This window comes from Centrocercus urophasianus, unplaced genomic scaffold (assembly GCF_019232065.1).
Source record: "Centrocercus urophasianus isolate 14NV4802_14NV808 unplaced genomic scaffold, USGS_Curo_1.0 seq_12, whole genome shotgun sequence".
NCBI classification, from domain to species: domain Eukaryota; kingdom Metazoa; phylum Chordata; class Aves; order Galliformes; family Phasianidae; genus Centrocercus; species Centrocercus urophasianus.
In genome coordinates, this window is record NW_024884364.1 from 50,497,793 (window position 1) to 50,510,520 (window position 12,728).

A 12,728-nucleotide genomic window follows, 5' to 3' on the forward strand; every position below is an offset into this window, starting at 1 on the left:
GTTCTGTATCTGTGCCAGATCAAAAGGAATAATATTGTTTTAGAAATCATATATACTCTTACAGTGTCTTCAACACTGGGCACGTCTCCATGTGGGAGTACAATATATAAATCTGAACTGAAATTGAAAAGATGATAATTTTCTGCAATCACTGAGCATATTTTACACTAGAAAATATTCAGTATTCCTTTGGGTGTGTACTGAGTACTTCATATATATTGCAAAATTCTAAATGCAATTATCTGCATTCATTTCTCTCTAGTGCTATGAAAATAACCATTTATGCATGTCATTTACCCTATTTTCAGTCTTATTCATTCCGTCTTAAAGCTTCAGTGACTTTGCTGTTCCTAGTGTCATTTTTCTTTATCTCACAACAGAAGATCACAGAATAATTCCAGTACATGCTTTTGTTTCTTATTGTCATGAAGGACAACTGATGCTCTAAGGAACCTCAGAAGGTCTCGAGACCACAACCCAGTCCACAAAAAATTCACTTGTGGGGTCATACCAAGCTCCTCACAGCTATGTCAATTTTATAAATATCTAAAGGGAGGTAAATAAATGAGGCCAGATAATTCTTGGTGGTGTATAGTGGTAGGACAAGGAGAAATAGCCTAGAATTGAATATAGGAAATTCAAAGCATAGAAGAACTTCTTTATGGTTAGAGTGATGGAGCAGTGCAACAGACTGCCCAGAGATGTTGTGGAGTCTCCTTCTATAGACATATTCAAGACCTGTCTGGACACCTACCTGCGCAACCTATTATAGGGTACCTTCTTTATTAGAGGGGTTGGACTTAATGATCTCTTGAGGTCCCTTCCAACCACCTGTGATTCTGTGATTCTGTGAAACCCCCCAAGAACAGAGATAGAACAGCCTTTCATTGCAACTTGCTTCACTGCCTCACTGTCCTCAAGAGAAACCTCTTCTTTCAGATGACACTTTTTCTTTCTTTTCCTCCTTCTCTGAACTTCTGAGAACAGCCTGTCTCTATCTCCTCAGAGAACTCTGTGGGTGCTGTGGAGGCTATTGTGTGCCCTGAAGATGTTCTGTCTTCTAAAATGAGTCAGACCATGTTCCCTAATCTTTTTTCACCATGCTCCAATGCGTCAACCTTGGAGGTCTTACCATGAACTGCCTCCAATTTGTCCATCTCTTTCTCAGTTTAGTGAAAAAAAAAATGAATGCAGCAATTAGATGTGGCCTTACGAGTGTGACATAAAAGGGGAAAGCCATTCCGTTGATCTATCATCTGTGCCGTTGTTCACACAGTCCATGAGGTTAATTGACACCTTTGATGCCAGGGCACAATGAGGGCTCATGTTCCACTGTCAATGGTTTACAGGCTGGTTCAGCCCAGTTCCATGACTAGCAGGGTAAAGGGATTCCTTAGCCTTTCCCCGCTTCCACACTGTTTGCTGCCTTTTTGTATTGGAGCTCTGGAATAAATAAAAAAATTCCAGATCAGCCAAATTGGTCTGTTTTCCTTAGTACCTGGATGGACTAATCTCACACTTAGAAGAATGATCATGGCACAACACTCACCATCATACATGAGTGTATGCAAATTTCCAGGTAGGTTCATGATAGACAGAGATGCACATAATAGATAATGATTTAAATTGCATTCTTATCCCTGAAGTTCTATGGCCATTGCATTTAATTTGAGATTGTTTCAACAAATACATAATTTACATGCAGATTTTGTTAGCTGCCTAAATGGAACTTATTACTACTCTCTCCTGGCATTTAGGCCCTCACTTACTGTGATTCCCAACTGAAAATGAAAAAAAAAAAATCTGAAATTTTACAGCTAACTGGCTCCTTTATGTATAACTATTCAGACTTGCCTCCAGAAGCAGAGCTGCAGAACATTATACAGTCTCCCACCAACTTTGTTTAGTACCATAGAAGAAAACAGACATCTCCGTACATCTCAAATTAAAAGGCTTTAATTAAAGATACTGGTTTTCAGTTTGCTTTTAGATGTCATGAAAAAATAAAATGAAAAATGAAACCAAAGCAAAAGTCTGAGGCTCTTGGGCAAATTCGTCTGAGAGGATCACTACTACTACTGTTTGGAATATTCAAAATATTCCATAACAGAAACAACAAAATTGACACTCTGAATTGGTTTTGTTTATCTTAAGGGAACTGACAAACCAAAATTTCAGTCTCTTGGATGTTTAGGTAGTAATTTATGCCCTTAGAACTTAAAATTCTTCTGATATCATAAGGTGATCTATACACTAATGAATCCTATCTTTTGAGAACATCTAAGTATAAGAGTAAAGCAGATTTTCTTTGTAACTGGAAAATATTTGGATTTCATTCAGAAATATGTAATGCATTTCTCAGGAAATGTTTTTACTCCATCTAGCTATTGTCAAAAAGGCAACAGTGTGCGGTTTCATGATCAGTTAACATGGCAAAATATTGAAATTCACAGATTGGATAGCAGTGACAAACTTTTCATGCATGGTTTATGGGGGGTTGTTACTGAGAAAAGAAGTAAAACTGAAGTCAACTGAGATAATATATTAAATATGGGACAAACTCTGCTAATTAAAACTGGAAAAAGCTTAATTTCGTCGTACCTAGTGCAATAAACTTTAGCCTAGTGTTTTGAAAATCTCATTATATGCTCTAACTTTATTTACCTTTTTTATTTTTATTTTATGTGTGTGTGTGTGTATTAACAGTGGTTTTAAGAGCCCTATTCAACATGTGTTCTCAAGAAAGGACTATTACATTGGCTCACTCTTGTAGCTTTTAAGATGTCCATGGAAATTAGAGATGTATGGACATTAATACATGAACAAACAATTCTTTCAGCTGAAGAATTCCTGAGTGATTTTAAATGAACCTGTTCTTCACTCAGAGGAAATTCAGGCAGGGTTCCAAGTATACGGTCTAAAGATTATTCATATGAATTAATATTGTAGGTCTGAGCACACAAATTTGCCAATTCCAATTAGAAAACAGTAGCAATTAAATACGTTTCCTGAGAGTTTAGCAACCATTTTTAAACAGCTTATATTACTCTCATTATTGCAATTTGTCTAAGCCTCATTTAATTCATATTCTTCAGACTGTAGGTCTTTTAAATAAAGCAGACATCTAATTTACTTAAAATAATGTGAATTACAAGTAGAAAAAGAAAAAACAAACAAACAACTACAACAACAACAACAAAAAAGAACCCTCATATCAGCAGAACAAAATACATACAATTGATTTTCTGCACAACAAGTTGTATATAATTTATCTTTTAGACCTAGTTTAAAAGATACATCTGGACAAATTTTAAATTCATCTTCACAAAAAGACAACTTTGTACTCATTTGTAATCAGAAAACTTGGTTTATTCTCTCTTCTATCAGTAAAATCAGCATCCAGTGGTAAGAGTTCTTATGTTATTATGCCAAAAAAACTCAGCAGTGGGAAAACTAGAGTGGAGTTGTGTTCATTTCACAAGCAAGAATTTTTAAAGAGCTTCTGGAGAACACTGGCAATGAAGAAAAGCTGTACAAAATTGTTTGCTCCTGCTATTGAACCATGTAAATAGATGTGTTACACCTTCTACTTTGCTTTACTGATGAGAGAAAAGCAGTTTTGTTTACACTTGAATCACAAATGTTACAATTTATTGGTCCAACTGATTTTTAGAAATAGCTACATCCTTGTAAGATCTTTGGTGAAAATTAGGACAACTTTATTGCTGATGATCAATTCAGCACTAGGATGTTGGGTATAATATCCTTCTTGCTCTTTATACAAGCTATTCCATACATACATATGCATGTATTTATATTTCCACATTTTTTTCAGTGTCCAATGTTTGCTTAGGAAGATTTAGATATTGAAAACCAGATCAAACAGAATATGTAGCCAGATAAAATATAATTGGAATGCAAAGAAGAACTGTTCAAAAAATGACAAAAATAATCAAAAGATTACTGATATTGTAAGCAAGGCCCTAGATATTCTTGGCATTTTATTTAAAAGATTTCAGTTCAAAGAGATAATCTAAACTTTCTGGTCAGTAAAATCCATGTCTGAACAGATGCTGTTATTTAGATGAGTTGTGCTGTACATCCTGAATAATTAGATTGTACATAGGTTGTTTGAACTTCACCACTTGGTACAAACAGTTGACACACATCTCTTCAGGTCATGCAAACTTAATTTGGTGTCTGCAATATAATGGAGTGAAGGCTTTGTGCATAGTTCACATGCTAAGCTAACAACAGGGAATTTGTGGAGGTAAGAACAATGAATTAATGAAAGCACTGCTGTACTGTAGACACACTTTAAACCTAATTTAGAGAGATAGAATTTCACCTTTTCAACTCTTCTCTAATTCAACTGCAAAGCACAGTGTTCAGGTCTAATGCGTGCTGTGACTTTGGCCCTGAAGCTGCAAGCATTTAGTTGATCTGAAATGGGTATCAGTGATAGAAATCACTTAGGAAAATGTTTTAAAACATGTAAAACTAAGTGTTACATATTCAGATGTTGGCTGGTATTTTACAATGATGAAACAAAAGATATTGCAGAGCCTCACGGGAAGCAAAAGGAGGAAGTAGTTGCAGTTTTCACACTGTAGAGCTATTTTTCTCCCCATATTACTACTATTGCTATAGTAATAGTAATTGCATAATTGTTATTATGTTTCTCCTTACTTTCTTGCTTACTTTCTTCTACAGTGACAGAGGATGTTGGTAGTGCTTGTCATATCACATAGGATCACATAGTTCTAAATGCTAAATAGTGGCAGAAAAGCTGAAGCAACAATAAAAATAAATGTAGGCTGAGGAAAAAGAATAGAGACAGTGACTCAGATATGTAGCCAGATATGCACTGAAGAAGATACAGGCAAACTAGATTTTTTATCACAAGGAAAATCCGTGTGGGAAATTATTAACACAAACAAGTAAGCAAAAACAAAAAACAAAAAATGCTACTTCTCTGTGCAATTTTATTATTTTCTTCTTTTCTGATGAAAGAAAGCTCAGAGATAGAACTCAGAGGTTGGTGATCAATGGTGCAGAGTGCAGTTGGAGACTTGTAACTAGTGGTGTTCCCCAAGGGTCTGTACTGGGTCTGATCTTGTTCAGTGTCTTCATTAATGCACTTGATGAGGGCACAGGGTCCACCCTCAGTAAGTACACCCATGATGCAAAGCTGGGAGGAGTGGCTGACACACCAGAAGGCTGTGCTGTTATTCAGCTAGATCTGGACAAGATGCAGAAGTGGGCAACAAGAAAAGAGATGAAGTTTAACAAAAGCAAGTGTAGAGTCTTGCACCTGGGAAGGAATAACCGCAAGTATCAGTAGAGGAGCTCTGTGGAGAAGGACCTGGGGGTCCTTATGGATGACAGGTTGGCCATAAGTCAGCAGTGTGCCCTGGTGTCCAAGAAGGCCAGTGGAATCCTGGGGTGTATTAAAAGGTGCATGGCCAGCAGGTCACAGAGCTGATCCTCCCCCTCTACTCTGCCCTGGTCAGGCCTCACCTGCAGTACTGTATCCAGTTCTGGGTTCCCCAGTGCAAGAAAGACAAGGATCTCCTTCTGGAGAGAGTCCAGAGAAGGGCCACAAAGATGATAAATGTCCTGGAGCATCTCTCCTATGAGAAAAGGCTGGGTAACCTAGGTCTGTTCAGCCCTGAGAAAAGAAGACTCAGAGGTGATCTTATTAATGTTTAAAATATCTTAAATGTGGGAGACAAAGGGACATGGCCATCCTCTTTTCAGCAGTCTGTGGGGGGGGCCATAAACTGGAGCATAGGAAGATCCACACCAATATGAGAAGGAACTTCTTCACAGTGAGAGTGATGGAGCAATAGAACAGGCTGCCCAGGGAGGTTGTGGATTCTCTTTCTCTGGAGATATTCAAGACTTGCCTGGATGCCTACCTGTGCAGCCCACTGCTGGGGGCCTGCTTTGCAGGTGGTCTGGACTTGATGATTTCTAGAGGTCCCTTTTAACCCCTGCAATGAAAAAATGGAAGAGATCATAGTTGTGGGCGGTACTCGGTGTGGGTGGTACTTGGGCTAAAGTGGGTGGTAGTTACAGGGGGTGGTTCTGGGTGCTAACGGGTCATGGGTTCACGGGGCGGTCACGTGTCATGGTATATAGGTAGTTGTTGCGCAGCAATAAAATGGTATTTGAGCAACACCCTATGGCGTGCGTCTCCTGTGTCCCTGTGCTGGGTGAGGGTGCAGATGATAAGGGCACTGATATGGGTGTTGTTGACTGGGCTGGAATTGTGTGGATGCTTGCAACAATAGTGATCATCTAACTCCAAGCCCCTTACCATAAGTAAGGTGCCAGTCACCAGATCAGGCTACCCAGGGCCCCATCCAACCCTGAAAGCCTCCAGAGATGGGGCCATTCACAGCTTCTCTGGGCAACCTGTTCTGCACTCTGAGTAAAGATGTCCTTGATAAGATCTAACCAAAATCTCACTTTTTTTTTAGTTTTAAACCCTTCTTTGTTCTCTTATCACTAACAGATCATGTAAAAAGACATTCTCTGTCTTGTTTATAAGCTCCCTCTGAGCACTGACAGGCTACAGTGAGTTCTTCCTGAAGCCCTCTCTTTTTCAGGCCCCATTCCATCAGCTTTTCTTCACAGGAGAGGTGCTCCAGCCCCCTGATCATCTTAGTGGCCTTCTTCTGGATCCACTCCAACAGCTGCTTCTCTCTCTGGGCTGGGGGCTCCAGGCAAATCAGGAAGACTGTGTCATTCCTTTTTTATACAAAGCTACTGACATTTTTTTAAACTATCAGAATGAATGAGAACTGATAGTTAAAATTTTCCATGGAAACAGTAAAATAGTATGACTAGAAAAGAAGTTCTCTGTCCTTTAAACGGTGTAAAGTATATAAGAGACAGCATTCAGGTAAAAACACTTCTTTGTTCTAGAATCATCCTGTTGCAAGCCTGAAATACTTTTTATATTTCTATCGAATTATAACTCTCTATCCATCTCACACAGCCTTTATCACAAACAGACTCTTTCTTTCTTTCTCCTTGCTTCTCAAATATGAAAGAGAAAAAATCTTTAATGAAAACTAGCAAATACAGCAACAACAACAAAAAAGCTGTGAAGCCAAATGTTTAAAAGTCAGTGGAGGACTAAAGCATTTTGTAATAAAATCTGTAATGTGCTCTTCACTTACATAACCAGTTTTATTTGTTGAGTAATTTATTCTTTCTTAAAACCTTAACAGATCTTGAGTTTCAGTTTCTCACCATAAGGGGCGCTGAACTCAATGATCTCAATGCTTTCAACCCCTACAATTCTGTGATTCTGTGATTTGAAAATACAGTACTTCAGTATTCATTTTAGCAGTATTACCTGTAATCTCAGCAACCTGGTCTACTAGGAGTTGTCTCTGCCTATAGCTGGGGTGTTGGAACTAGGTGGTCTTAAAGTTCTGTTCCAACCCAAACCATTCTATGACTCTATTATTCCAACCCTGATGACCCTATCAGATTAGGCTACAAATAGTGTACACTCTTATAAGGAAATCTCGCTCTTAAAAGGAAATCTCATTTCTTGTTCCTTGTTCTGAATAGCATTTTTCTGTTCTTCTTTCTTCTATGGAATACAATATGACAGTGTGCTGGAGATAATATAAGTCATGATTAAGTGTGTTCTGTATGTTTCCCTCAGAACTGCTTGAGATCATTACTGAAAGCAAACAAATGGTGCCATGTGGAAGAGGAAGGGTATTTTAATCCCTCATTCTAAATATATGAAATAACTGTGAAGCCTTGTAGTGACTATAGATTCATATTTTATTGGTACCATATTTAAAAAAAATCCACGAACGCATATATTTAAGTCCTTGAAGTTAACTAACACTATTTCAAGGTCAAAATTCTCTTAAATAGGGGCAGATCTAGTAAAATGCAAATTAATGAATGGACACAAAGTTTGCATTTAATATCTAAGAATAATTGTCCAACATAATACAGAAAAAAAATCTGTGTAATTAAAATAAATAGTAGTAAGAATTTTTTGTTTCCGTTTTTTGAGTATTTGAAAAATCATTTTCTTAATGAATTCTCAAAAATATTATCTTCATTTTATTTCATAAAGGATATGAATGTATTAAGTCTGATAAGCCTTAAAAGTTCTCTAAAAATCACACATGAACGCTATGAGTGCGTAAATGCTGTATCTGGATCCAACTCACAGCTAGATCTTGCAACAGCTGAGATAAGCACTGCCCTTCAGATTACATCTTGGCATTCATTTCTCCATCAAGTGTCATATGAAAATTACTTCTCTGGTGAGTGGAGATGGGCAGTCGAGGCAGAATGCTGAAAGTGTTCAATCTCCCTTAGAGGTGCCTGCCTCTCTTTTTTTCCTATAGAGGGAATCTGGCTGCCACATTTTAAAAATCTATAATTAGAAATGAATACCCATCCTCCACATGAAAATATGAAATATGACTAGTGATACATTCCAAAGCGTTGGACAAGCAAATTCCAAACTCTTCATCCTCACAGAATAGAATGTGATATAGAAGATGGAAATCTGAAGCTTTCCTAAGAAACACAGCAGTTTAGGAAAATAATAAAACAAAAAAGTACTAGATTGATTGCTATTAGATAGTGCTTAATGGTCTGTAAGCTGAGCACAGTTTTTACCCATGCATTACTTTGCCTTTGTCATTAGTATTGATAAATGTCATATAATAAAATAACTATAGAAGAACATGATTTGGGGAGACTTTCCATACCTAGTACACTAGAATGGTCAGACAAGACTTTTTTTTTTGTACAGTTAAAAAAAAACCAACCACTCCTTTAGCATATAGCAATAACAAACAGTTCAGTAATATCAACATCATTTCTCAAGAAAGTCCTGTCAAATAAATTTAATTTCCTTTAATGTAAAGGTAACAAAGATTTTAATCAGAGAACAAACATATTCTGAGTCATTATGTATTTTGAATTTTAGCTCTATTGCGTTTTAAGCTTTGTGAACAAGTGAGGAAAACAGAATTGTTAATCATTCACAGTGAAATTAGAAGGATGCACTGGGTGATGCTACTCGGGGTTCTGCTGTTTTGGATCTCATTTTGCTATTTTAATCCCTCGTGCCTTCTGTTGTACTAATTTCCAGGTAAAGGCAAACTAGGAAGGTCTGTAACTGCTCTGAAAACATTACAGAATTACAGCACAAATAGTAAGAGATTCAAATAGTAACAGATGCAAGAAGAAATTTGGAAATAAACATTAAGAAGAAATTCAGTTAAAATATACAAAAAATTGCACACTTCTATTCTTTCCAAATACAGCTGAATGAGCAAAAGGCTAGGTGGCAACAACAGAACAACTGAGCAGATGAGAAACTTTTGATGGCAACAGAATTAGTTAGCATAAAGAGGAAAAGCTTGAATGGGAAGTATAGGTGTTTTCAGATACGTACAAAGTAAATACATATTCTTGATATCAACTACTATGAAATAAATAAAAACTTCAGGTTAAGAAATAGAATAATATTTAAAAATAATAAGAACAAATAACTTTCCGAAACACAGCATAGTGATGTCTGGAGACTTTGTGGGATCCTGTGATGACTTACTGCATATTTTTAATGTTGATCTGGCAGAAAAAGATATAAGTTTTGACTGTAAATTTTTGAAAGGGAAAAAAAAAGAAGGATTTTCCTTTTTTTGTTTTTAACTTAATCCTGCCTATAATTTTATTGCTAATGTTTTAATAAATTTGATAGTAGTAAGCCCAGCCCTATTATTTATTTTATTTAAGACAAGTTAATAGGGGCAATGTGCCATTGGTGATCAAAGATGCCATGGCAGTACCACCAGAAAAATTAACAGATTCAAAATCAAATCTCAAGTCAAAAAGCTGGGACAAGCGTAACTACCATGGATTTCTAAGGAATCATACAAACATTCTGTCAACAGTTTACAGGATGGTTCAGTCCAGTTACATGACTAGTGGGGCGAGGACACCCACAGACCCATGCGATGCGGCACCTGCAGCAGAGATGATCCAGATCAAAAGGGGTGTCTCATGATCCACGGTTTTTATCTTTCCCTCTGAGCAGAAAACACTAACAGAACAGCAAAGTCCTGTGGGAGATATAGTTCTTCTCTTCTGTGACAGGTACCCAGAACGGGAGCATTAACTCTTTAACTCTCAGTGCACTACATGATATTATGATATGGAATGCCAATAACAGAAATCAGAAAACGATGACAATATCTAAGATCAGATTTTGTTTTGAACTACAAGGAGATTTCTACACTTTTAGGAAATTAAGTCTTTATAGTAATTTTTTTTTTTTTTTTTTTTTTTCATGTATGATCTGTGCGTAAGGACTATAAGTGTAAAATTATATGGAAATATTGCTTGTTTCAGAAAGAGCTTCATGATTGCTACTCAATGGCTTAAGCCATATCTTAAGATCCTTTTACTTTCTTTTGTAATTAAAATATGACACTGCAGATTTATTTCTAACACTTAACTATATCAAATGTCAAAATCTCTTCTTGAGTTATAGCCTTGTGTTCTAATAAATATAATTTATTATATTTAATGTATGTTGTTGGAAATTAATGAACAACGGAAAACATGTAGAATGGTCTATTTTACTTGTTCAAGTACAGTTTTCTGATTTAACAGAATCATCAATGTGCTGTTTTTCAAGTGACTAATGTGATTGACTAAAGTGAAAAAATGTTAAATATTTCATGTGACAAACTGACTGAAGAAGCAAATGTGGTTAGTATTTCTTCCTTGTTTTGTCACAATAAGCATCTAGAAAGTGCATTTCAAGGCACAGTGAGTAACTTATCAAGCATAAAAAACCTCTTTAAATATAGGCATTTACAATGTTCATATTGTTCTGAGACTTCTTGTCATTTTTGCAAAATCTACATAAATGGTAAATACATAATCTATACAAATATAACAATACAAATCTACATAAATGGTTCAGATTTGTTGACACAGAACAATGTTCTGAAAATGTCAGAAAGCTTAATCTTGTTTTCCCAAATGAAATAATTGGGTCTTCTATATTTTTTCTTTCTTTCTCTATACTTGTCTTCAATTAATTACAACACACAATAACCATATTTGTTATTATATTATGTTGAGCATTTAGAACATTGACATATGTAATTTGAAGGCTTTCTTTATAAGGACAGAATAAATTACATTTTTACTGCCTTACATCAAATGTTCACGACATTGAGATCAAAGACTATCTCCGTGGGATGTATTTGTGTAGTTGCTGCGTTAGACTTCGTATTCTCTTTATCACTAAAAATAAGAAAGTCTCCAAGAAGGAAAGAAAAAAAAAAAAAAAATAGAAGAAATATATAAAAATGTAAAATCAGCCTACTTACTTGTGAGTTATCAGTAACAAAGCTCCATGAGAAAAAGCAATAGAAATATTGAGTTGACAATAGTAAAGCAAATCTTGAGAAAAAGCAAAACTTGCAGAAGATCCAAGACTTAGATATAAAAACAGTTCAGAAGATGTTGGTGTTTAAAGTTGATTTAAATAATGCAAAGCACTATCCTGAAAGTTGATCTTGTGCTTAATTGTATGCATTCTATGTACGCTCAGCAAAGTGAATGAGACTAGGTGGAATTCTCAAATCATGTGCATAAATTTTTTCAATAGCAGGCCTCAAAAAATGAATACATTATCTATCTAATACTTTTACATTAAGAGAATACTAACATAAAATATAAAGCATATCATCTGTCAAATCTGAGACATATATCTCCTTGATTAAAAATGCTTTCTCTTTAGGACAAGATTTTCCAATAGAAGAAAGCCATCTTATTGATTACTAACTAACTGATGAAGAATATATTTTAGTGTTTTGTGATGTTTTTGTTTTATTTACCTTCTTCTGATAATTCGGAAATTACAACAAATCAACACATGTCTGTTTTCTCTGAATACCCTGACAAATTCAACATCTTCAAAAAACTGAGGAGATAGAGCAGTGCCTTATTTTAAATATGACAAGCTAACAAGCCTGCTCATTTTTTGAGCAAACTAAGTATAAAGTGGTGTCAGGAATTGTCAGAAAAACTTGCTAATGATAACCACTGTCTACTACTTGTCTGTTTTCATTGTTGTTGGTTTTTTTTTTAACTGTAAGCATTATTTTAAAAAATCATGGTTAATGTTTAATTTTATGTACTTCTATTTTTGTATTTCAAATCAGCAAGAGTAAGATTATATCTGAATTTTAAAATAGTATAATGTATACGTTATATATGTGTGTGGGTATATGAATATACATATATATGATAAATATCCTACCATAGTTGATATAATTGTTTAGATATATAAAATTCTGAATATCTTGAATTGTAAATCATTTTTAGAGGTACATATGTGGGGTTATGTATCTCCAGGGATTGAACACTTCCAGTTATTGATTTCAGGCTCTAATATTCCCTGTATTTCAATAAGAAAATTAAAATATCAACATTGCTATGGTTGAGGATCAAATTACCTTTCTGTGTCAATGTCAAGTCCTCTATCTAACCAGATTTTAACATATTCACTCAGATTGTCTCAAAAACCATTGTCCCTCAGGGACTCCAGAATGGATTTAGTGACCCTTAATTATGGTCACAAAGAAAGAAAGTCATTAATGAGATAATGCCCTTTGGCTTACATACATAGAGCAAAATCAGAAGAGGGCAAG